The sequence below is a fragment of the Hevea brasiliensis genome, chromosome 5 (genome assembly GCF_030052815.1).
Source record: "Hevea brasiliensis isolate MT/VB/25A 57/8 chromosome 5, ASM3005281v1, whole genome shotgun sequence".
Taxonomy (NCBI): domain Eukaryota; kingdom Viridiplantae; phylum Streptophyta; class Magnoliopsida; order Malpighiales; family Euphorbiaceae; genus Hevea; species Hevea brasiliensis.
Window position 1 is genome coordinate 4,347,154 of NC_079497.1, and position 26,780 is coordinate 4,373,933.

The 26,780-nt window shown below is 34.1% G+C and overlaps 1 non-coding gene and 1 pseudogene across 1 annotated transcript; both read left to right on the forward strand.

Moving 5' to 3' along the window:
* The window catches only part of LOC131180040 (germin-like protein subfamily 1 member 14), a 75,669-nt pseudogene extending 50,917 nt beyond the window's left edge, over positions 1 to 24,752 (forward strand).
* LOC131180395 (small nucleolar RNA R71) lies at positions 2,415 to 2,521 on the forward strand. The gene has a single exon (XR_009149171.1). It is a non-coding gene; the product is annotated as a small nucleolar RNA R71 (small nucleolar RNA).
* Positions 24,753 to 26,780: the final 2,028 nt, after the last annotated feature.

Consider the following 26,780-nt stretch of genomic DNA (forward strand, 5'->3'; position numbering starts at 1 on the left):
TGATCAATGAAGGGAAGTGGAAAATGATCTTTTCTAGTGGCAACATTTAATTTTCTGTAATCTATGCACATTCGCCAACTAGTCACCGTTCTAATGGGAATTAATTCATTATTTTCATTTTTGACCACTGTCATTCCACCCTTTTTTGGGACAACATGTACTGGGCTCACCCAAGTACTGTCTGAGATGGGATATATGATCCCTGCATCAAGCAACTTCAAAATTTCCTTTTTGACAACTTCTTTCATATTTGGGTTCAACCTCCTCTGATATTCGATAGATGGGTTACAATTTTCTTCCAAGATGATTCTATGCATGCAAAAGTGTGGGCTTATTCCCTTAATGTCATCTATGGTGTATCCTAAGACTTTCCTAAATTGTCTCAACACTCTTAACAACTTATCAGCCTCTAAGGTACTCAAGTTTGCATTTACAATTACTGGATAAGTGTTATTAGTGCCAAGAAATTCATACCTGAGCTGAGAAGGAAGTTGCTTAAGTTCTACCTTAGGTGCATCTTCTTCCTTGAATGATGGTTGCTTAAATTCAACTTTTTCCTTTTGTGTAAGTTGAAAAACTGGAGCAGAAATGAATGGTGGACTACCCTCTAAGTGTTGAGCATTTGCAGCTACATGAGGGTTGTCATAGTCTATGCCTCCTCCATGAACCAAACAATTTTCAAGTGGATCTTCTGGATATTTCTTTCTGAAGTGTTCTTCAACCAGCTCATCAATGATATCAACTCTCAAGCAAGTATCAGCTTCAGAATGATGCTTTTTCATAGTGTTATTAATATTGAAAACCAATTGCTCTTCACCAACCCTAAGAGTTAATTTTTCTCCCTTGACATCAATCAATGCTCCTGTAGCTGAAAAGGCCTTCCCAAGATAATTGGAATATTAAAATCTTCCTCCATGTCCAAGATGACAAAGTCAATAGGTATGTAGAACTTCCCAACCTTCAGAGGCACATTCTCCAAAATCCCTTCAGGATACTTAATTGACCTGTCAGCTAACTGAAGAGAAATGTGGGTTGGTTTAAGATCTCCCATGTTGAGCTTCTCATAAATGGAAAGGGGCATAAGGCTAACACTAGCCCCTAAATCACATAAAGCTTTTGTAGAACATGATTCCCCAATGTGGCATGGAATTGAAAAACTCCCTGGATCCTTGAGCTTTGGAGGAAGTTTCCTTTGGAGGATAGCACTACATTCTTCAGTCAAAGCTACAGTTTCATCATCTTCAAGTTTCCTCTTGTTTGAGAGAATTTCTTTCAAGAATTTTGCATAAGAGGGCATTTGTGAAAGAGCATCAACAAAAGGCACATTTATGTAAAGTTTCTTCAAAACCTCTAAGAACTTCCCAAATTGCCTATCAAGCTTGGCTTTGTGAAATCTTTGTGGAAAGGGAAGTTGTGGCTTGTAGGGTTCAGGAGGTATATATTTCTCTTCCTTCTCTTCAATTTCCTCTTTACATTTTTCTGCACTCTCTTGTTTTTCACTCTCATCAGTATTTTTCTCATTTTCTCTCTTCTCATCATTTTCACTCTTCTCATCATTTATAACTTTTCCACTTCTTAAAGTAATAGCTTGACACTGCTCTCTTGGATTTTCTGGTTGACTTGGAAGCTTTCCAAAAGATTTGGCACTTGAGGAGGATGCTTGTTGTGCAATCTGGTTTTCCAGCATTCTGTTATGTGTCTGCATCTGTTCCAGCCTTGCTTTCATCTCTCTCATCTCCTCATCATGCTTGTTTTGGTTGGCAAGAATCTGTTGCAATAAAGCTTCAGTGGTGGAATTTCGTTCTTGCTGTTTTGGTGGAGGGTTCATGTTTTTCTGCTGAAAATTAGGCAATGGTTGCCTATTTTGCTGATATGGAACTTGACTTTGCTGTTGTGGTTGAAAATTCTGATTTTGAACTTGACTTTGCTGATTTCCCCATGAAAAGTTGGGATGATTCCTCCAATTTGGATTGTAAGTTTGAGAGTAAGGATTCCCCATTTGCTTGTTTCCATAATTACCAACATATGCTGCTTGTTCTCCATAATCTACTCCACAGCTGGTAGTTTCTTCTGCATAGGCCACTTGTTGTGAACTTCCAGCTGATGATGTTGAACTAACCAACATACTCAAGTCTTCCATCTTCTTAGCAAGGACATTTGTAAGTGCATCAAACTTTGCATTAATCATGTTGAATGGGTCAAGATCATACATTCCAGCAGCTTGCCTCTTTTGAGTTGGAGCTGGTCCTCTTGGACTACTCCAAAGATGAGTATTCTTTGCAATTTTCTCCAATAGCTCATAAGCTTCATCTTCATGCTTTATAATAAATTCTCCTCCTGTTTGAGCATCAATAATCCCTCTAATTACAGGAGTGACATTTGTGTAAAAATTCTGGTTTATCATCCATTTCGGAATGGCATGATGTGGGCATAATCTCTCTAATTCCTTCCATCTCATCCATGACTCATAGAGAGTTTCATCTTCTCTTGGTCTGAAAGCTGTCATTTGATTCCTCAGCTCTTGAGTTTTTCCAGGTGGAAAATATTGTGCAAGAAATGCATCAGTGAGTTGCTCCCAATTTGTAATGGAGTTGTGAGGTAAAGAATCAAGCCAATCCAATGCTCTATCTTTCAAAGAGAATGGGAATAGCTTCAATCTTGCTGCATCATCAGACACTCCAGGTTGTTTTTGCATGTCGCAAATCATAGCAAACTTCTTCAAGTGTGTGTGTGGATTTTCAGAAGGATGACCTCCAAATTGAGAATTTTAAATCATTTGAAGAACTCCAAAATCCATCTTGTAACTATTTGCATCAATCCTTAGTCTTGCTATGCTCTCTCTCAAGTCATCAAAACGTGGAAAAGCATGATCCATCATACTTCCCCTAGGCACGTTTGCATTAACAACTTCTTCTCCGTGGGCTTCATTTTCATTGTTTTGACCATTTCCAGCATTACCAACACCAATTCTAATTCTTTCATCAGCCATGTCTGCTTCAATTTCAATCTCTCTCAAAGCTTCCTTCCTTTTTCTGGTTTCTTTCTTGTTGGCTTTACAAAACTTTTCAATTTCAGGATTGAACAATAAGGATGTGTTACTTGAGCTTCTAGCTCTTCTCATAAAAGATTAAAAGTACCTAAAAAAGAACAAACAAACACAAAATGAAAAGATAACAAAGATAAAACTATAAACAACTAAAATAATCAAAAATTCAATATTAAACAAACAACTCCCCGGCAACGGCGCCAAAAACTTGATGCGTCCCTACCGCAAGTGCACGGGTCGTACAAGTAGTATAGAAAAATATCGATCCCACGAGGAGTCGTGTTAATGATTGAATTTTTGATATAAAAGTTGACTAAATCGAAGTATCTATGAAATTAAAGAAGTGAATTGATGAGTAATGGAGCGTAAAATCTATATGTGCAAAATCAATATTCTATTTAACAATGTATTGCATTAAACTAAAATTGCATCAAATTGAAATAGGCAAGTTCAAATATGGCAATATTGAAAATGGCAATCAATTAAATTCAATTGAAAATTAACAATGGTAAAAAGGCGATTCCGGAGTTCGGGATTTCATATTCGAGCTATTTTGGGATTTAAATCGGTTATCCAATTTTATGAAACTTATGGGTTTTAAGGAGATTAATTCTTAAATCCTTTGAATTCCCTTTCGAGTGAGACAAAGAGTGCCTTAATCAAACTAATCCTACTTTCGTGGAGTTAGAATTAATTAAGACCCATTAAGTTCTTTAATTAATCTGTGAATCCTCTTAATCCTTAGCCTATTTCTAGGTCTAAGTTAATTAAGTCCAATTTCTTGATTATCTATCACAAGGTCTTCTCCTTTCGGTGCTTCAACCATGGATTAAGAACATCACTTAATGGGATCCTACACTAAGCATGTCATTAAGCATACAAGAAATGAATAAAACTCATTAAGACCACAAAATATGGATTACCCAATCAAAATCCACAAAATATCTCAAATATTACAACCCTTACTCCAGAATCAAAAGTAAACTACTCACTATCCATAATGCTTACAAGATATGATGAGTTTAAATGGAAATAAAGCTTTAATCTAAGATAAGAAGTAAGAAATTAAACACTACAAATGTAGAAAAATGTAAGGGAAGAAAGAAATCTGCAAATCTTGGTTGAAAATGGTGTGGAAGGTGAAAGTGACTCCTCAAATTCTGCCTCTCTTCTCCTTTCCTTTTCTGCTCCTTGTCTCCCCTCTAAAATGGGATAATGAGACTATTTATAGCATTTTTCTGACATGGAGCCCTAAAATGGTATGTTCTAGGAGGAATTATTTGAGGGAATCTCCTGCCAGCTCATTAATGAACTCTTTATGGGACTGCATAAGTGGACTGCATAAGTTATGCAGTCCCTTATGCGCTGATTTCAGTTCTGAGTCACTTATGTGAAATTGCATGACTTGGTGGATAGGTTATGCACAATTCCGTGAAGGTGCATAAGGGAGGCGAGAATGTGCATAAGCTATGCAGTCTCCTTATGCACATTTTGGTTGGTTCTGGAACAGTGATCTTTCTCCTTATGCAGATCTACATAGCTTATGCGGCAAGTTATGCACAGTTTGGTCAATGCATATTTCAGCTTGAAAACTTGTTTTTGACATCTTTGGCTGTAGAAGACACTCCTCAATGGCAAAATTCTCTTCAGTCCTTCAAAAACACCATTTTTCCTACAAAACAAAGTAAAAATTACAAATTAATCCAAAATCGACAATTATGAAAAACTAACTAATTTACTAATGAAATTAGCTAAAAATAACTAATAATAGAATAAAATGGCTATAAAATTAGACCTAAATGACTATGCAAAATGTATGCATCAATTGGGCTATGGTAATGATGGTTGTGGAAACTCTGCAAGGAGTAAGTTGCCATCCATGACCCTCGGAAGAAACACTGAATATGTCCCAGTTATTACCCGGGTGGCGACTCCTGTCTATCTATGCCTTCGTGGCATAAATCCTTAGTACCGTGGTAGTGTTATGGGAAGACGGTACTTACCAGTGGTTTGATTCTATTAGGATTGTATGAAGTGCATGTCTAAGAAATGTTGTCTAAGGAAGTGGTACTTAAGTGAGACCATTGTGACTCCACCATCTTTCCTGGGCATTACCTAGTGCATTTTATATAATTCTAATGGATGATATTTCACCTCACGGCCCCCCACCCCTACAATTTGGCAACTCCACTGGGGACTAAATGGATAGTTACTCCAACATGTTTCTATTAGTCTAATATTATTCCTTTGTTAAACTTTTTGCATTGCACTACACTATCACACGGATCACCCTTACCCTTTTAGCCTCATTAGTACTTGCCAAGGAGACCATGGTTCTACTCGAGCTATGACGAATTGGTGAATGTTAGCACCCCATGCTCGTTCCTTCGAGTATATAAAAGAGCCACAGCTCCGGCCATTGTGCTTAATGGACAAGCTCTCGCATGGGTGACCCTTTTCCTACCCAATAAAGCCCATGAGCCATAGATTTCAACCCTAGGTACCCTGTAGATTTTTGTTGTGCTGGATTCGTATCCTTACTGTTAAACCATAAGTTCTAGTGATAGTTGAGATGAACCTAGGCCTATGCATAAACCCAATGTGTGTATAGGCCCAAGTCCATTTCAAAACCCGTGTTAAGCAAGAGGATGCTTACTTATGGTTACACTTTAAGGATATAAATCCTTTGTTTGTGAGGGAAGGATCGTCCTGGACCACCCCCTATTGGTGTGTCCAGTGTACCATAGCCTAGGATAGAATTTTTTTATTACCTTGCACGTGAGAGTTGAAGGTATAAGTGGGCGAAGATTCAGTTCTGGAGATTTTTTTTCGGTTTTGAGTCAGTCTTTGGTCTGATTTTAGTTCAGTTTATATGGTATGGTTTTGGTTCATTTTTGGTTCTATTGATATGGTTTGGTTTTGGTTTTGTAAAAGTAAAGGCAAAAAAAAAAAAGAAAAAAAAAAGAAAAAAAATAGTTCATTCATGCATTGCATTCATGTACATAGCATGCTTAGGTTAACCCTTAAATCCTTTTTTTTTTTTTTTTAGCAAACATAGCCTCAAAACACACTAAAGAGACTTCCAATTAGGTCACTTGGGTTAGGAAAGGGAAGAGACTAGTAAGGATTTCACCTGCACTACTTAAGATAAAAGAAACTATGGCCGTGCTTGATGAAATATTGAACACCAAGATGTTTGAGCTAGAAGAGACAATTGTGGTCAACTTTAGAAAGATGCCTCGAGGTAGGCCAATTAAGTGGCATTAAAATTATTGAGGTTCAAACTGTGTCTCACACCCCAAGGAGATTTTTTCCAATTCAACCAACCCTTATCGGAAGTTTTGGAGTGTCCCAAAGTTCAAGACCTCCTATAGCTCTTAGCACCCAGACCACTACCAAATCCACTCTCACCTAGCTATGATATCAACCAATGTTTCTGGTTCTACCAAGCCCACAGTCATGACACCGACTGATGCTTTCAACTTAAGTATGATATCTAAGACCTAATTGATGCCAAAAGGATAATTGACCTAGAAAATTAACCTAAAAGCCCCATGCCTAGCTAAAATTTCCACCTACACCAGGTCTCTACATGATCTCCATCATCCCAAATAACCCTAACAGAATTATTGACTTTGTCCAACCCATCCAAAAGCCCAATGAACCTCAGTCTATAATGGTTGTTGGCATTTGTGATAATTCTAGCTATGATGAGGGTCCTTTGAATGTCTGGACTGATTCTGATGAGGAGATAGTTGCATTACAACTAGATGGTTCAGTTCCACTAGTGTCTGATTTTCAAGTTATTAGGATCTATGAAAATTAGATGGATCTAAAAGTGGCTACTATGAAGAAAGGGATGAAGTTTTTTTCTAGCATGGGCCTAGGAAAAAGTATAGATGGCCTGGTGACTTTTCTTGAGATGAAGGGGCAGATGACGAGTTATGGTTTGGGCTATGAGCCAACTGAAGAGAAAGAAGAACCAAAGCCTCTTAAGTCCCTGAAAGAGGGGGCAATTACCTGAACATATAATTAAGGGTTACCACATGTGAAAGAGCTAAAGTAGAAAATCAGCACCATTAATCTAAGGACTGCATGGAAAGCCAACCACCTAAAGCTACACCCCTAAGTTTGAGTCTGTCTTTTGTAATGCTCACAGTAGTGATACTGATGTTTCCAATTCTGATGTACTTGATAAAGATTTTGAGGCAAAGATCAATAACATGACCAGTCCTTTTGCTTACTTGTTTGATATTTATTCTAATAGGCATATGCATGGCATTCATAATCACTTAGAATTTATTTCTATTAATGCATCAAAATCAATCTCTATTAATTTGGGTACACCAAATAATCCTAAAGACATTAAGTTAGCTAAAGATTTAACCCAAGAAGAAAGAGATAAATTTATAGCCTTGTTAACAAAGTACCAAGAAGCATATGCCTCGAGCTTAAAATCAGATGGCCGATTCCCAAGCCACGCTGGTGTCCCTATAGGAAAAGAGTGATCAAAAGTTGACTTAGCTAGTTATCCTAATGAGGAGTAAAATTTCATGCTATGAAGGATTAATAGTAGCACATGTGGACCTAGAGAGAGAAGGAAAATGATATGAAGACATAAGGAGGTCTCTGGAAGTGAGAGAATACTCTCAATAAGCCTATAAAAGAGATAGAGCAATAATTCATAGATTAGCCACTCAATTTACTTTAGTTGGGGGGCAATTCTACAAACTCTTATGTGTGATAGAAAAATAGGCTGAGCAAATAATGAAAGAAGTACATGCAGGAATGTGTGGTCTCCATATAAATGGAAAGGTTCTAGTTGAAAAAAAAAATGTTCGAAACATAGAAGGATTGGCCTAAAAAACTCCTTTATGTTCTTTAAGGTTATCGTAGTACTGCAAGGACATCCACGAGGCCAACTCTATTCTCTTTAGTGTATGGAACTAAAGCAATGCTATTCATTAAGTAAGAAGTCAGGTCCTTAAGAGTGATGCTAAAAGCTATGATCTTAGCAAATGAGTGGGCCTAGAAGAGATATGAAGAACTAGTTTTGATTGATGAAAAGAGGATGTGAGCCTTGTATCATATGTAGGCTTATCAGAGGAAGGTGAAGCCAAGAAAGATCAAAGAGGGAGACATGGTTTTGAAACAAGCTCGGCCCGTCCTTTTTTATCCAAGAGGAAAGTTTAAGCCAAACTAGGATGGTCCACACATAGTTAAAAAGATCTTGCTACTGTAAGAATATCAGACCTGGATGGGAATGAATTTCAAGAACCAGTCAATTTAGACAGGCTTAAATGGTACTTTGTGTGAGACAGGCCCGCTAGGCTGAAATCCTATAAAAGGCGGTCTAGGCAAAAGTAAGAGTCAAAGAAAAAAAGAAAAGAAAAGAAAAGAAAAATGCTAGATTGAAAAGCTACAAAAGGCAGTCTAGGCAAAAGGAAAGATGAGAGAAGATCTGGATGGAAAACCTGAAAAGGCCATTCGGCAGGTTATAAAGCTTATTTATAACTTTGAAAGGTTAGAAATTTGGCAAAACTAAATGTAAGAGGGAGTAATGGTGTACCTGAATAAATAAAGAAGTTTTTATTGCATTAATCAGGAATAGGTTTTATTTAATTATGATTGTGAATGTTTGTGTCTTGAGGGATACATCAAAAGATTAAGTAAGTGAACTACATTATTTTGATTTAACCTATTGCCTTATGAGCATGTTAGAATAGGTGCTTGATATGAATATCCTGGTGATTGTCTAATAAAAAAAAAAAAGAGAGGGAAAATGAAAAAGAACTTGAAAAGAAAAAAAAGAGCTCGCTAAGTGGAAAACCTGAAAGGGCCGCTTAGGCAAAAGTTAGAGCAAGCTCGCTGAAATGAAAACTCGAAAGAGCATTTCAGGCAAAAGTTAGAGCACAAAGAATTGAGTTCATGGAAGATAAAGGAGCCAAGGTAGAAAAAGTTTTGAAATAGCTGTAGAATAATGAAGCATGGGGGAGAGAAGAAAAAGAAAAATTAGAGGGAAATTGTATTGTGACCTTGAGGAAGTCTTTTTTGGTGAACAGTTCTTCTTAAAAATTTTGAGGTTATAAGAAAGTTTTTGCAAAAATAGGTCCCCCAAAGGACTAAGTTTTTTTAGAATCTCTAGCAAAATCAGCATGCCCATGATAGGAAGTAGCATACAGGAAGCATAAAAATCAGAGAGAATTTTGAGACCCAGTCATCCTAATTTTTTTTTTTCAAATCATGAATTAGATATTTTTTGATAAGTCCTTAGATGTTGTTTAGGGCGCATGACATAGTTGTGTAAGGCATAGAAGAACATGCATCAACATGTCACCTGTGGGTGTGTAAGGCGTAGAATAATATGCATCACCACAGTTTCAATTGTCGAACTACGAGGGGGTCTGATTCTTCCTCAGGATAGCGATGGGGATACGTAGGTAGTTTAGGATCGTGGTCCTAAATACGAACCCACAACATTTCATGATAGATATTTTTTGGTAAGTCCTTAGACGTTGTTTAGGGCATATGGCATAGTTGTGTAAGGCGTAGAAGAACACGCATCAACATGTCACCTGTAGGTGTGTAAGGCGTAGAAGAACATGCATCACCACAGTTTCAAGTGTCGAACTACGAGTGGGTCTGATTCTTCCTCAGGATAATGAGGGGGATACGTAGGTAGTTTAGGACTGCGGTCCTAAATACGAATCCACAACATTTCAAATCACACAGTTGCCATTGTCATGAGACCGTAGCTAGTCTCATGACACAGAGTGTATCGACAGAGCAAGATGCACTCAATTTTCACATGACACAGTTATCACTGTTATGAGACCGTAGCTAGTCTCATGACGCAGAGTGTATCGACAGAGCAAGATACACTCATTTTTCACATGACACAGTTATTACTGTTATGAGACCGTAGCTAGTCTCATAACATAGAGTATGTCGACCGAGCAAGATATACTTGATCCTCATAGCCAATGTTTCATAGTTATTAGAAATTTGAGTTTCACTTTGACGAAACTTGAGCAATGCTTTCGCATTGATTTCAACTTTTGCCAAAGTGGGGGGCAAACTGTAGACCCTTATTTTATGATGAACATGTGCATTGAGGTTGTGGGAAACCCGATGATGAAAAATTATATGACTGTAAGATGTAATTGGAGGCATGGAGCTGAATTATTAATTCCGTGGCATGATCTTGAAAAAATAAAAATAATAATAAAGTTTTGGGGAAATTAATTTAATTAAATTTAAATAAAATTTTATTTTGTTTAAATTTAATATGGGTAGTTCTTAAATGGATCTAATTAAGTTTAATTGGGCTCTATGGGCCTAAGAAAGCCTAATTATGAATTTTAAATAGGACCCATTTAATTATTTTCTAAAAATTAAAATAACAAAATATCTCTCTCCTCCTTGGCCCCACTCTCTTCCTCACTCCCTATTGGTGCCTTCCATTTTTTCCTGTCTTCCTATTGGTTGAAACACCTCACCCATATCCCAGTCTTATTTGAATTCTGCAATCGTAATTGTTTAAGTCATCTAAACTTTATCACCCTAAGACTCCAAATCCTACCACACCTCTTCCTCATTCCCTATTGGTGCCTTCCATTTTTTTCTGTCTTCCTATTGGTTGAAACACCTCACCCATATCCCAGTCTTATTCGAATTCTGCAATTGTAGTTGTTTAAGTCATCTAAACTTTATCATCCTAAGACTCCAAACCCTATCACATCTCTCTCCCAAAACCCTATAAATACCCTACTAGAGAAGGGAAGAAGGGGATGATGGGAGGAAAGGGGAAGAGAAAATTCAGAGCTATAAGAAATTTAGAGATATTCAAGACTCTTTGAGTTCTTCCTTTTTTTTTTCTTTTCTTCAAGAAGATTTTCATACAAGATTTCTGGAATGTCAGTTTTTATTGTTTTCTTTTCAAGATCTATGCCATACAATATTTTAATTCTATGCTCTTTGTCTTCAATTTATTTTATATGTTCATATAGATCATGTAATCATATTTAATTTGAGGAGATACACAACCCTGCACATGTTTAGTTTCTGTCTCTCGTACTTTTATTATTTTTCTTTATTTTCTTTATTTTTTATTTACAAACAAAATTGGTAAGTAGCCCTAAGGTAAGTACCAAAGAGGGCATTTGCGCGGAGCTTATATGGAGCTAAACGGGAGTAAGCCAGGGATATCATTGCCATACTAGAAGAGAAGACCCTTTTTTAAGGGTAGCTTGCCCCAATGGCAACTGCATTTACCAACAGGTAAGTAACTCTAAACTTATCGAATAACCATTGGCATGAAATTGTAGTAATAATAGAACTTTTATTTGGTAAATTAAAATTAACCTTGTTTTTAATTTAACTGACTTTTGCATGTAATTAATTTAAATAAATATTTTGTAAATTAAAATTAATCTTATTTGTAAATTAAACTAACATTGGCATGTAAATAAATTTTATTTAATATTTTGTAATTGTAAAATAAATTTGCATGTTAGAAATCTTTATTAGGTTGTGATTGTTTGGGCCTTATGTGATATTAGAATAAATTACACATGTACATAATTAACTTAGTTCAATTATCCTTAGGGTAACTTGGTGAAAATTAATTAATTAGATTAAATAGAAACATAGGGTTATTTGAAATTGAATTTATTTGTAAATTAAATTCTCAATAATAAATTAATTTTAGTCATATGGTAAATATCATTTAAATAATTAGCAACCCCATAGATAGGAATTACTTGTGCATGAAAATTGTGTGTAAACAATAACCCTTTTGTGAATTACTTGCGTGTGTAGGATTAGAATTGTATTTTTTTTAGGATAAAGTTTAATAAAGGAATAATAAACAAGACTTCTAGAAACATTAGTAGAGGACTGACACTCGAATTAATGAGGTTAGACCAGGCGTAAGGGGTGCCTAACACCTTCCCCTTACGTACCCACTATCCGAACCTAGACATTGGGCTATGGTAATGATGGTTGTGGAAACTCTGCAAGGAGTAAGTTGCCATCCATGACCCTCGGAAGAAACACTGAATATGTCCCAGTTATTACCCGGGTGGTGACTCTTGTCTATCTATGCCTTCTTGGCATAAATCCTTAGTACCGTGGTAGTGTTATGGGAAGACGGTACTTACCAATGGTTTGATTCTATTAGGATTGTATGAAGTGCATGTCTAGGAAATGTTGTCTAAGGAGGTGGTATTTAAGTGAGACCATTGTGACTCCACCATCTTTCCTGGGCATTACCTGGTGCATTTTATATAATTCTAATGGTGTATTGTTCAATTTTGGCAGCCATGAGAACCTATGTTGCTTGAGTTTTTCTTACCTCTAATGGATGGAAAATAATGTTGATTTAGTCATTTTAAAGTTGTAGCAATTTAGTTTCCATGTATATGTACATTGAGTACTTAAATTTGAAGGTTTGGAAAACAATTTGTATATCTTGGTAAACTGTCACTTTTGGCAGCCTTTAAATTTATGAATTAGTGTTTAGTTTCATGAATTTTCTTGATAAATTATGGTGAAGATGAATTGAGGGCAGTGTATGTGAAGTAATGGTTGGGAGGTATATGTTATAATCAAGTGTTTTCATGTATATATTATGTTGAATTTAACTTTGCAAATTAGGGTTGTATAATGTACATGGAGCACTTGTATATTCTGTCCAAATGGACATGATTGAGATATGATGAATGGTATATAAGTGTTATGAATGTATATTTGTAGTTTTGGGAGGAGGAGAAGTGTCATTTGGAAGTGTTCTTTGTGTGTAGATTTTGTGTTGTGAAGGCAGTAGGTAAATTGAACCATAAGTGACAATTGGTGATCCCAATTGGTATGAGGCCAATGGGAGGTGAAACTAGACATAAAATAGGCCAACTTTCATGTAGAAATGTTGCTAAAATTCTGCCTAGAAACTGACCTTAAAAATGACTTAATCTGGAATTGGTAAGTGCATGCTCAGATTTTTGACCATATGAACAGTAGTCACTAAGATAACCATAACTCACTCAAAACAGGTCCACATGACCTGAAATTTTTACCATGGGAATCTTAGACATAGAGCTACAATTCTTATGAAGACACTAAAGCCCAGAAATGGCCAGAACCAAGTCAAATTACTTGCCCAAATTTAGGTACCAAAACTGCCAGAACTAAATTTGACCTAAAATTGACCAAATTTTGCATTAAAGATGCATTCTATCCAGCTTTAGTAAATTGACCATATCTTGGTCTATACAATTCAGAATGTTCTGAAATTTGTGCCAAAAATTCAATAAGACATAGTGCTACAATTTTGCTTCTTTGACTAGAAGCTAAAAATCAAGAGAAATAGGACATTAAGCTAGACCAATCTAGCACACTAAAACTGAAAATTTGACATTTACATACAATGAAGCTTGAAGTAATTTGGCAATGAATGCCAACTTGTGAAAAGGGTAAATTGCATTATATTGATAGCATATTGAATTACAAATTGTGACATGTTGATGCTAGAATCAAGTTATCCATTTTACCAAAAAAGGTCAACATTTACATTAACTTGTGAATTACATGATAACTAGTAAACTTAAAAAAATGAAGAATTAAACAATTAATTTGTAATTTACCCTAGTTTGCCTAGCTGACTAGTTTGGATAGGTTGGCATGCCAATAGGATTCTAACAACTGTTCTGTAAATGGCTTTACGCCATACTGTGTTTTTATGGTTTATTAAGCAGCACTGTGACTTTAATAGCCTACGGCTATACGGATTGTGTTATTATACTTGGCTTATCGCTGGATTGACTATATGGCTTTTTAGCCACACTGTTTGCACACCAGGAGACACTTTGTGATCGATGGTGTGACGGCTCGAGGTACTAGTTACCCAGTGTCAGTATATCCATTTATCCAGTCTAGTCAGTGTATAGGCTACACGGGCAGTTAATTTAAACATTATTAAATTCAAATAGCTAATTTCAATTTATTGACATACAGCACCACCAAAATTAGCAAAAATGAAAGGTTAACAAATAAAAGTAGAAACAGCAACTGCAAAGAATATCGATGTCATAAATTCATAAACAATTCAATTATTTTATTTTAGTGTATATTTCTTTATATTTGCACCATTAAGCAGAATTGCTTAGCGCGTTGCTTTTGCTACGCGTAGGTATTGGAGACACAGTTGGGGAGCCCAGCAGACCTATGACCGGGTGAGACATCAGATCTGCACAGGAGTCCAGAGTCATCTGCACTACACTGCATACATGGTAGGACTTAGGATCTTATATAATGACTATCAGTTGTATTTTGACATTTTGTTATGTAATATGTATATCATAAAACTTTAAGGTTTGTAATAATTTGTACATATTAAACCCCTATGGGGAGTATTTGGATGAATGTAAATTATGATGGATTGTATTTTGAAATTATGAAATTTTGAGACTGAAAAATTAGTTGGAAGGTTGAGATTATCATATTGAACTATTTTTAACAGGTTTAGAAGGGCAGTTTGTCTGAAATACAGACGGCACCTTGCTGGATTTTTATTATCATTTTTTTTAAAACACTGATTTTATTAAACTATGAAAATAAAACTATTATGATATGAATTTTACATAAAAGACTTCTTAAATCAATTTGAGTTCAGAAAATGAGATAATCACAGACTAGGTGCTTCGGCACGCCGTGTAGCACGCCTTGCTCGGCTACATTGTAAACGGGTGAGGGGTGTTACACTGGAAAAATTTGTGACTTCAATTATCAAAAATAGTCTAAATGCTATGGAATACTATCATGACCCTCAGCAAATCTCAAATACACAAACACCATAAAATTGAAGAATTTTAGCTCATCATCTCTCATAAACTTATCAAACATAATACAACCATAAGGGAATTGAAAGGCAAATAGCTCAAATTAGGCATGGATTGTGATTACCTTTTGCAAACCTAATGAAATGGTCTTATTCCTAAGCTTATACCCAAAGCACATTCTCCATAACATTTGAGACAAATTCCAAGCATTCAAAAGTTGCAGAAAAGATATAAAAATTGACCTCTTAAGTAGCATGAACAGTAGCGTGAACAGTAACTCAAACAAAAACATGCAAATTCTAATATTCTACAAAAACTATGTATACACTAAAAGGTAAAACTCAACAAATACTAATTTTGCATTCCAATAAAGCTCACATCAGTCCTAAAAATCAAAATTGATCCTCCCTTAAGTTGCATTTCACAAAAATATACAAAAGACACAAAGTCAGACATGTGTTATCAAGTAGATTTCAATATCAGTAGTTTAGCACAAGTTTAAAAGTGTTACTATTTTTAGGGACTGGATAAAGTGCAGAAATTGCTTTATACTTGCTCCCTTTCAATTCTTTCTTTTTGCTACAAGTGTCAATTTGCCCAATCTTCATGAATGACCTACAAAAGATAAACAAATGTCGCTTTTGAGTTTTATGAGGGTAAAAACTAAAAATGAAATGAAATGAAAAATTAGTAAACTATAAAAGGATACGCTTGGGTTGCCTCCCAAGAAGCGCTTGTTTAAGGTCTTAAGCTTGACCTTCCACTCCAAATCACCTAAATATCCCCAGTTGGGGAACTAAGCCATGAAACCTTTACAACCTTTTGTGTGGGCTCTCCAACAATATAATGTTTTAATCTCTGCCCATTAACTTTGAAAGTACCTGAGGTTTCATTCCCTATCTCCATAGCTCCATATGGATATACCTTTGTAACAGTGTAAGGCCCTGACCATCTTGACTTCAATTTTTTGGGAAATAACTTTAACCTAGAATTATATAAGAGAACAACATCCCCTTCTTGAAATTCTTTCCTCCTAATATGCTTATCATGCCATCTCTTAGTTCTTTCCTTGTAAAGCTTGGTATTTTCATAAGCATCCAATCTAAGTTCCTCAAGTTCATTTTATTGCAACATTCTTTTTTCTCCTGCAATCTTTAAGTCAAAATTCAGTGTCCTTATGGCCCAATATGCTCTATGCTCCAACTCTAAAGGTAAATGACAAGCTTTCCCATAAACCAATCTAAAAGGGGTGGTGCCAATGGGAATTTTAAAAGTTGTCCTATAGGCCCAAAGAGCATCATCTAACTTTAGTGACCAATCTTTCCTTGAACTATTCATTGTTTTCTCAAGAATTCTTTTCAACTCTCTATTTGAGATTTCCACTTGACCGCTAGTTTGTGGATGGTAGGGTGTTGCAACCTTATGCTTTACTCCATATTTTTGTAATAATCTCTCAAATTGATGGTTACAAAAATGAGAACCTCCATCACTTATAATGGCATGTAGAGTTCCAAATCTTGTAAAATTGAACTTCTCAAGGAATTTGATCATAACTCTAACATCATTAGTTGGAGATGGTATAGCTTCAACCCATTTGCTCACATAATCTACCCCAACTAAAATGTAATTGTGTCCAAAGGATGATGGAAAGGGTCCCATAAAATCAATGCCCCACACATCAAATAGTTCCACTTCCAATATGTTTTGGAGGGGCATTTCATCTCTTTTTGAGATATTTCCCATCCTTTGACACCTATCACATGCATTTACAAACTTTCTCACATCTCTAAACATATGTGGCCAAAAGAACCCTGCTTGAAAAACTTTTTTTGTAGTCTTTGTAACACTCATATGATTCCCATAAAGTGAAGAATGGCAATCTTTAATGACATTCCTTATCTCCACATCAGCTAAACATCTTCTAATCAACCCATCTCCACATCTCTTAAACAAATATGGTTCTTCCCAATCGTAATCCCTCACATCAAAAAGAAATTTCTTATTTTGCTGCCATGTTAGATCAGGTGGAAGGATTCCACACACCAAATAGTTCATGAAATCTGCATACCAAGGGATTTTTGCACTCATGATTACCAACAGCTGCTCATTAGGAAAATAGTCATCTATTGGAAGCTCTCTCCCCAAATTATCTCCTTGTTCTTGCCTCAATCTAGACATATGATTTGCTACTACATTTTCTACTCCTTTCTTGTCCTTAATTTCCAAGTCAAACTCTTGAAGGAGCAGTACCCACCTTATCAACCTAGGTTTGGCCTCTTTTTTCTGAAGGAGATACTTGATAGCTACATGGTCTGTGTACACTATTACCTTAGACCCCACAAGATAGGACCTGAATTTATCTACTATAAATACCACTGCCAAAAACTCTTTCTCTGTAGTAGAGTAATTTATTTGAGCATCATCTAAGGTCCTACTTGCATAATATATTGTATAAACCTTCTTATCTTTCCTTTGTCCCAAAACAGCCCCAATGGCATAATCGCTAGCATCGCACATCAACTCAAAAGGTAATGACCAATCAGGTGGCTGCATAATAGGAGCATATATCAAAGCTTCCTTTATCCTGCAAAAAGCATTCATACAATCAGTATCAAAATGAAATTCCACATCTTTACTCAATAAATTGGTAAGAGGTTTAGAAATCTTAGAAAAATCCTTGATGAATCTCCTGTAAAATACAACATGGCCCAGGAAACTCCTCACTCCTTTCACAGATGTCGGGGGTGGCATTTTCTCAATAAAATTTTTAGGGAAAAATAGAGTTTGAAGGTGATTGATTCTAAATTCCTTTGATATCTTTTTCAAGCAAATCAAAGTGTGTTCTAAAATAACCAAACCTACTTTCGTATGTTATTTGATTACTTTATAACCCATTAAGTTTTGTAAGCAATCATTAATTCCTCTTAAAATCCTAGTTTATTTCTAAATCTAGGTAATTTTAAGTTCCAATTCTTGATTATCTATCAATGACTTTCACCTTTCGGTCCTTCAATCAAAGATTAACACAATACCCAATGGGTACCAACATTAGGCAAGTAAATCAAGCACACAAGGAAGGAATCAAAACTTATATTTATATAAAATATGGAAATAACCAGTACAAATCCACAAATTAATCTAAAACATATTTCCCCAACTCTGAAATCCAAAGAGTTTACTCACTCATATTGGTATTTACAAGAAAGATTGATGGAAAAGTAAAGAAAAACATGATAAGAGAACTAAAAATAAAAAAACTCAGGCAGAAGAACCCAAAACTCTAATTTCTAAAGCTCCCAAAGATAGTTGCAGTAGCTCCTCCCTCAGAAAAATGGAATCCTCCTCCTCTCTCTATTTATAATTTTTTTTCTTTTCTTTGTTTCTTCCTGTTTCCTCTTGTGGCAAAAACTAGAAAATGATGATTTTATATGGTCCCAAAAAGTTGCCCTAACAGTGAATAAGAGCTAAGGAGTGGATAGGAAATTTGGTGTAGAAATATCCAAGTCAGCAAAGTTATTCACGTTTTGGGCAGTTTGCTTAGGGTACTGCTTACCATAAGCAGCTTCTTCAGCAAATTTCAGCCTGTGGTTGCATTGTCTACTTAGGGTTAAGCAGAACCTCAGCAAATCTCGGCAGACTTGGAGTAAAATGGACTTTTCTGCTCATGTTTGACTTTTACCTTGACTTTCAGCTTGACCTTAGGCACTGCCGCTTACCCTATGCAGGATCTTAAGCAATTCTCAGTAGGTTTTGGAGTAAAAGCTTGAATATGTAGGATTTAAGCCATGCTTGACTTTCAGCTTGAGCAGGCTTAAGGTTAAGCTTATATGACATACCCTAAGCAACATCATAAGCAAAGTCTCAAGCAAATTTCGGCTAACTTGCTCTTTCAAGGCTTGATTTCTTCAACTTTCCTCCATGCTTAAAGAACTCTAAATTTCTTTAAATTACTTCCTAATGCACTCATTGATCTTTAATTTGCCACAAAAACCTATCAAAAACAACAAAATTATAAAAATCAAATATAAAGTATCTAAAGTTAACAAATAAGCTAAAATAAAGCTAAAAATATAAAATATACTAAAATATAAGGGCAAAATGGATGCAAAACTACCATAAAATGCCTATATGAAATGAGTGTAACAAAAGTCTTGTGGAGACACCACAACACAGAAGAAGAGATATGGGAGAGCGAGGAGATGATGAGGCAGTAGTTCCCTCAGCTCTTCACATCAGGTAAATTTCAAGGACGAAATTTCTATTAGAGGGGAAGAAATGTAATGCCCTCACCATAGATAGTCTATATATTTTACTATTCCGATAACTAATTTCTGTTCGGATAGTCAGAATGCCTGAAACTACACCTAAACTATAGTGAGAAGGCATAAATTGAAGAAATAAATTAATGTTAAGAAAATATAGGAAAAAATTAGAGAAAAATAAATTTAAAATTTAGAGAAATTATAAATTAGTAAAAAAATAATAAAAATGACAAGATATGTATTATGAATGGCATTTTGGTCCTTTCACTCCCAGAGGTGAATTTTGACCTAAATGTCAAAATTAAAATTTAGATAATAAAATAATTAACATAAATTAAATTTATGAATATAAATTAGGAAAAATGAGAAAAGAAAAGAAAAGAAAAGAAAAGCTTATGGAAATTTAAAAAAAAAATTAATTAAAGTACAAAAATAAAAATATATAAGACATTACAAGACAAAACCCAACCACTTCCATCTTCTTCCTCCCTCCCTCTTCTCTTTCTTGGCTGGCACCTTTGCTCCCATTTTCCTCCATTGTTATCAAGCTTCCAAGCTTGATTTCTTAAGCTTAATCTACCCAAAACTCATAGCCCACTTTACAAAAAATACTCCCCACACCCTAAGGAAGCTATAGATACCAAAAAGAAATAAGAAAATTGAAGTTTAACAAGACACCCAAAAAGTTTAGTGCTTTAAACTTTTAATCTCCTCTTAAAGCATGAATATCATGCTAAATCAAGTGAAAATTTGTATGAAATTGAAAAGAAAATTTGAAAGAAAGAACCCTTGATTTTTGGCAGCCATGGAACTTGAAGTTTGCTGCCTTTAAGTAATGAAAAAATGGTTTCATGAGAATGTGTGATGAGTTGAATGTTGGGAGTTGATTGTGTAGGGTTTGTGTAAATTTGAAACTTTATAAACTAGGGTTTGTGTAAATGATTGAGAATCTTGTGTAAATGCATGAATTTGACTAATTGAGTTGAGATTGATGCTTATAGAAGTGCCATATATGCTTATTTGGAGTTTGGAAGAAGGAGGAGATTGAAATTGGGCGTGTGAATTTTCTGCAGGTTGTGTTGTTATTGAATCCAGTAGCTTTTTATTGCCATATCTCCCATTGGGTTGACCCAATTGGTATGAGGCCAATTGTAGGTGTTTTGGGGCATCCAAACCTTCATTTTTCAAGAAGGAACCCTGCCCAAATTTTATCAAAATCATGACCAATTCTCTGCCCAAACCCGGATGACCAAACACTGAAACCCAGAAAATGACCAAATGAACAGCACGTGTTCATTTGGTCATAACTCTCTCTATACTGGTCCAAATGACTTAAAATTTACATCAATGGAAAGCTTAAACATAGGGCTACACTTTTCATGAAGACCACTTGACCCAGTTTTGCCTTTAACCAGGTCAAATTGTTAGCACAAGTTGGGTCACTAAAACTGCCAACCCAGAAATTGACCAAAACACTGTTCCTTTGGTATGCTTGACCAGTTTTGGAAAAAATGCCAAAACATAAAAATATGCTTGGTCTCCAAAGTTGCAAATTGAGTGAAACTAGTGCTAAAAGTTTTATAAGGCGTAGCTCAACAATTTTTATGTTTTGACCAAGCTCCAGAAACCATTGGATCCTAAATATTAGCCAAAGTTAGGAATTGAAATATGGAAATGTTAAATTAAACCCATAATGCCATTTGATATCTATGTGTTCGTTTCGCCATAACTCCCACTAGGAAATTCCATTTAAGATGTGTCAATATGATATGAAAACATGATACTTAGGGCTACAACATTGATTTAGACACCTTTGCCAAATTTTAAGTGTAAAGACCCTAAAAAGAGGGTCAAATATACTGCCTTGAGGTTTGACTATTGCCTTTATAGGATTAAGAGTCTAGGTCAATACATTGACCATAACTCTCTATACCAAACTTGAAAAATTATGAAATTGTACCTGGAAGTCTCTGAGACATAGAGGAACATATCTTGTGAAGGAACCTAAGTCTAAAAATGAACATAAAATGATCAAATGATTAGTCAAAGTTTATTGACCAGGAATTGCCAATTTTGGACAGCTTAGAGGCAAATGGACCAGTTATGGTATTTTAATCATAACTTGAGTTCTATAACCCCAAATTGAGTGATTCAAAAACTGAAATTTAAGTTTAAATATAGAGGAGCAAGTGTTATGAAGGAAGTGTGATCAAATAGACATCCTAACCTAACCAAATTCTTAGATAAAGATAATACATCAAAAGAACCTAAAGAAAGGTTCATGGGAAAAATACTATACATGGTAATTAAAATACTCATAAGGCTAATTAAATATTAAAAATGATATGAATATGTAAATTGGGACTAATGTCCTATTAATATGAAATTAATGGTACCACTGAACAGTACCAGAAAATAGTAATAGTGAATAGTACTAAAATAATTAAAAATGTTTAATTACCCATAGTATACCTAGACTTATTTATTTAGTTTAGATAAATTGATATACCAATTAGGGACTACAGATAGCAGTACTGCCTACCGAGAAAATCATGAACTGATAATATATGTCTGGTATGATTGTTCTACAAGCTATATACCTACTTACTGGCCATTGTGCCTACTTTATTTTTGGCTTTACAAGCCTGACAGCGGGTCTCGTGCCCGACAGCTGGCCTCGTGTCTGATAGACGTATACTGGATAGGCATATGGCTGTCTAACTAGTATACATCCATGCATCCAGCTTTTATAATTTGTTATAAGTTTCTTGGGCATTAATAATGATTAATTAATACTGAATATACAATAAGTAAACAGAAAAGATCCTAATAATTTTAATTATTTCCAAAGTGTAATAAAAATATAAAAGACCCAAAAATTACAAATTGCAATTATTATTTCAATTGTTAAATTATTGTTATTATAAATTATGCACCACTAAGTGTTATACTTAGCACGTTGGTTTTCCATCGCGTAGGTACTGGAGATCAGTCCCAGCAGCCGCAGCAGCAGCAGCACTAGTAGTGCTCTGACAGAGCTCTGACCAGATCTGCCACCGACCAGAGTTACCTCACCAGTCTTTTGTATTTTGGTAGGGCTCATGTATAGACTAGTATTTTGGTTCATTATGTCTAGTCATAATATATTTCATTTTGGACTTATAATTAAATTTTGAGATTGTAATGTAAACTTGTAATTTATTATCTATGAATTTCTATATGAATGCAATAGATAATATTTTTAAGATCTTATAAATAATTGTGAATGAAATGATAAAAGAAAATATGATATGAAAATGTGTGAAATGAATATGAACATGTTAACAGGTGATTAGTGGAACCCACAAGATGTTAATAAAATAAAGGAGGCTCTGTTCGGGTCTCCACAGAATTAAGTTATAAAAAAAAAAAAAAAAAAAAAAATTCTACACATGGATTACTACCTTTAAATGACATCAAAAGTTTACAATAAATATGATAAAACAAGATAGGGTGCTCCGGCATCGAATGTTGTACTTCTTGCTCGGCTATACAGTAGACGGGTAAGGGGCGTCACAATACATGTTAGACCATTATGCTTTAGAGTTTTATATATGCTGAGGTTCAAATTGTAAACTACTTTTATGTTAAAGATGTTTATGTATAGATGAGGAGACTAAAGTGTGATGGTTTGTTATACTTTCAAGTAATAATAGTACAAGTGTTAACGGTACATTTATAGGTTTTAGACTTGTTACTGGTTTCGGCAGCCTTAAACTGACACGATCCCTAGCGCAAGTAACGGCTCCTAACTTGAGTCATTACATTAGGAGAGTAAGAACTTAAATTATTTATTAAGTGAATGATATGTCTGGAATAAACTAAATATTATACTTTATTAGTGATATGGAGTCTGTTTTATATATACATATATAGAATAAAAATAAATAAATTTGAATGACTTTCTCTACATACAAAGGGACAGAATTCTCTGTACATATATTTATCACACACGTTATGTTTTGCGAGTTCATGGGCAAGCGGGCTTTGTAGATTTGTGCCAATTAGCTTAGTTTATCTTGTTTGGCTTAGTTTTATACCGTATCCTTTAGATTCTTTTTTCTTTTTTTTTTTTTATACTTAGAATACTTTTGTTTAAATTGAGTATATTAAAGAGGCCTATTAACTTGGTTTAATTGGCGATAATCATATTAAGTTTTTCCTAATTTTCATATCTTTAATAAAAAATTTTACTTATAATTAAAAAAATAAAAGTGGGATTGTGGATGATTCTAGTAATAAAAAAGAGGACATTTCGCGTAGCGTAAATTGTTCATGATCGCTTCATTAATTTCACATACATATATATATGTAAGAAATTTCTGCACTTGCATGGCTTAATCGGATGGCTTAGGTGCATCCTTCTAATTTCAACAACTTCCCAAGTTTTAACTATAACCTGTTCCCTGTTCTGATGATTAAGTAAAAGCAAGCGAATTTTAATTTATAACTTGGACTTTTTCCCAAGATTAAGTCAATATTTATTTGTTAAGTCGTAAAGATTTAACTAATATCTCTTAATCTTTACATTATGAGGCATGAGATTACTAAATGTTGGTTCTAGCTATAAATAATGTAATGACCTAGCATGAATACAATTATGCCACATGGAAATCAGAAACAAGCAGCCCATTCTATATTAATACATATATATACTTCATTTGAGATACATATATATACTTCATTTGAGATAAATTCTATATTAATATTTAAAAATTAAAAATCTTTTTTAAATTACTTTCTTTCATATCATTTTAAGTCTTTTTCTTTTTTTCCCTATTTTTTTCATCAAATTTATCACATTTTCATACACAGCACCTACCAATTTTTATAACAACTCTGATTAATTACATAGGCAGAATACCACTTCTTGACATAGTGTTAATTTCTTCTGTACATATAGGTTTGTAATGGGCAAGTAACCGATATATATAATCAGCTTATCTCATTCTATAATGCCTTGGCTGATATAATCAACTCAATTAAATAGGATGGGCGAATTAAACTTTAATTAAACAATGAATGCCTATCTTGGGCTGTTCGAACATGGTTATTTATATGTAACAACTTAAGCCCAATTAACTCAAATAAGTTTTAGGCCCTTAAACCATATGATTCAAAATGAATAACCCAAGCTATCTAGGAATAAGGTCTAAGTTATACGTATATCCCATATAGTTTCCGTAAGCCCATGAACCACTGGTACATATAACCTTGTTTTTAGTTATAATTTCTGCTTTAGTATTTCCTATATATAAAGGCCATTATTCTGAAATCCTTAATTTCCCGTTTTGATATATGCATAACGTTTCTTTTATGCAGTGTTTGTCAACGGGAAGTTCTGCAAGAACCCAAACCTCACTGTAGCTAATAATTTCTCATTTTGGGGACTCAACATTCCTTGCAGTTGCCCTTGCAGATCTAAGAAGCCAAAACCTTGGTGTTATCACTACTGCAAACGCATTGTTTGCGTCAAATCCACCCATTAATCCTGATGTTCTAGTTAAGGCTTTCCAATTAGACAAGAGTGTTGTCAACTATCTTCAGAAGTTATCCTGGGAAAGCAATTAATCAGAGAGACATACATGCATAAAACAACCATAAAACCATTTAATTATAATGGTGTTCAACATTCTCTGTATTGCCACAAGCAAGTATTAATTAAATAAGGAGATGCTTTTAATTAATTTTTATATGCATATGTTTTTGAAGACGGTATATATGATTTATATGAAATATAGTGGCCGCAGTTTGTCAATTAGCCCGACCCCTTTCCTGCATTGCACATTTTGTATGCACCAATATTTCAATTTCAATATCCATATTTCTTTTACAACGGTCAATTTGAAAATACTCCCAGGTTTCATAAAAATAAAATTTATAAATAATATATTATTTCATCAAGTATAGTTTTATCTCATAATAAATTATAATCGATGTGAACAGTGAGAGAAATATATTTTAATGGGATAAAGTCTTTCTTCGTTATAATTGTTGTTCGGTGAACTAGCGTTAATAAATTAGGTTTCATTTGTTTCACGAAAAATATTTTATATATTTTCTAACGTTTTCTTAAAAGAATAGATTGATAAAAGAATATTTTCTTAATAAAGAAAACTAAATTATTTTTTATTTTTTAAACTTTGATAATTTTATTAAAATGTGAAAATATTTATATATACATGATATATACAATTATTAGTCTGATATTGTAAATAAATAACAAAAAATATTTTTTATATAAAAATTATTTTCTACAAAACAAATTAAATCTTAATTTATAATAACTTTTAAGTTAGATGCTAAAAAATTGTGGAGAATGGGGCATGCTATTACTTGCTTGAATTCAATGTATAAAGTTATAAAATTACTACATTCACCTCGCTTCCAACGTGGCAAAGCTAAAATAGCTTCTACTTAAATTGGGGAGACATTTTTTTTTTCTAATATTATTATTAATTTTAACAGTTTTTCAAATTCTATCTATGTACTTTTTAAAATTTTATATTTGCATAAATTTTAACAATCGACTTAAATTAATAAAATAGTATTTTATTATTAATTAATTAAATATATTTTAATTTTAATCTTTCTATTTTTCCTTCTCAGAGTTCTAATACCTCGTCTCTCCCCCTTCTTTTCCAACCTTCATATCTCAAATAATCCAATATAATTCCGGTAATGAATAGTACGAAAGGATAATATAAATAATAATTGTTAAAAATGGTATAAATATAAAACGTTTAGATTAAAATTAATTGATAGCAAATAAAAATTTTATGTTTTTTCAAGACCTGAATATCAATATAATTAGTCAATCACTATATTTATATTCTAAATTACCTTTCGGTTTCAAGATATGGATTATTATTTATGAGACTTAGCTTAATTAATAAGGTATAATGCAAATATTTATTTTCTATTTGAAATATATGACTGCAGAGAAAATAGATTCGACTAATTCAATTCTAAAAGTTATCTTAAGGGGAGGATTGTTTGAACCTTTATATTGAAGACTTTAATAGACTGAGTTCCCAAGTGCACGGTGTTGTCTCAAATAATACATTGATAAGAGAATTGTCTATCCAACGAAGATTGGATATTAAGTACCAAAAACCTATGTTTATATTGTTATTTAGACTATTGAATTAAAATAATATCAAATTAACTAATGACAAAAAAAATAAATTACAAGTGTGCTCTAATTATGAAACTAATTAAATTATAATAGCTACTCTAATTCTTTATCCTCTCTTCTTATTGTTGGAAAACTCCACCAAATTAAGTACCATCGATTGGAAAGAAGCTAGGTTGAGGGGAGTTAATTGGTGCATACTTCACCTGTGCTGATCGCCGGAAACAACTGATATAGCTACCTGAAGATCCTGTCTATCACACATCACTGAGAAGGAAAAATGTCCTTTGTGTCATTGCTTATGCTATTTGAGCATTTCTCTACCATCATTGGCTTCCCAAAGGAAAAGGGATCAGTTTTTAGAGTGGCAAGTGCTAGAATGTTTAGGTTAATATGGATATAAGTAAAAGATTAGTTTTGAACTTGTTGATGAACAGAGCATTGGGATTTTAATTTTTGATAAT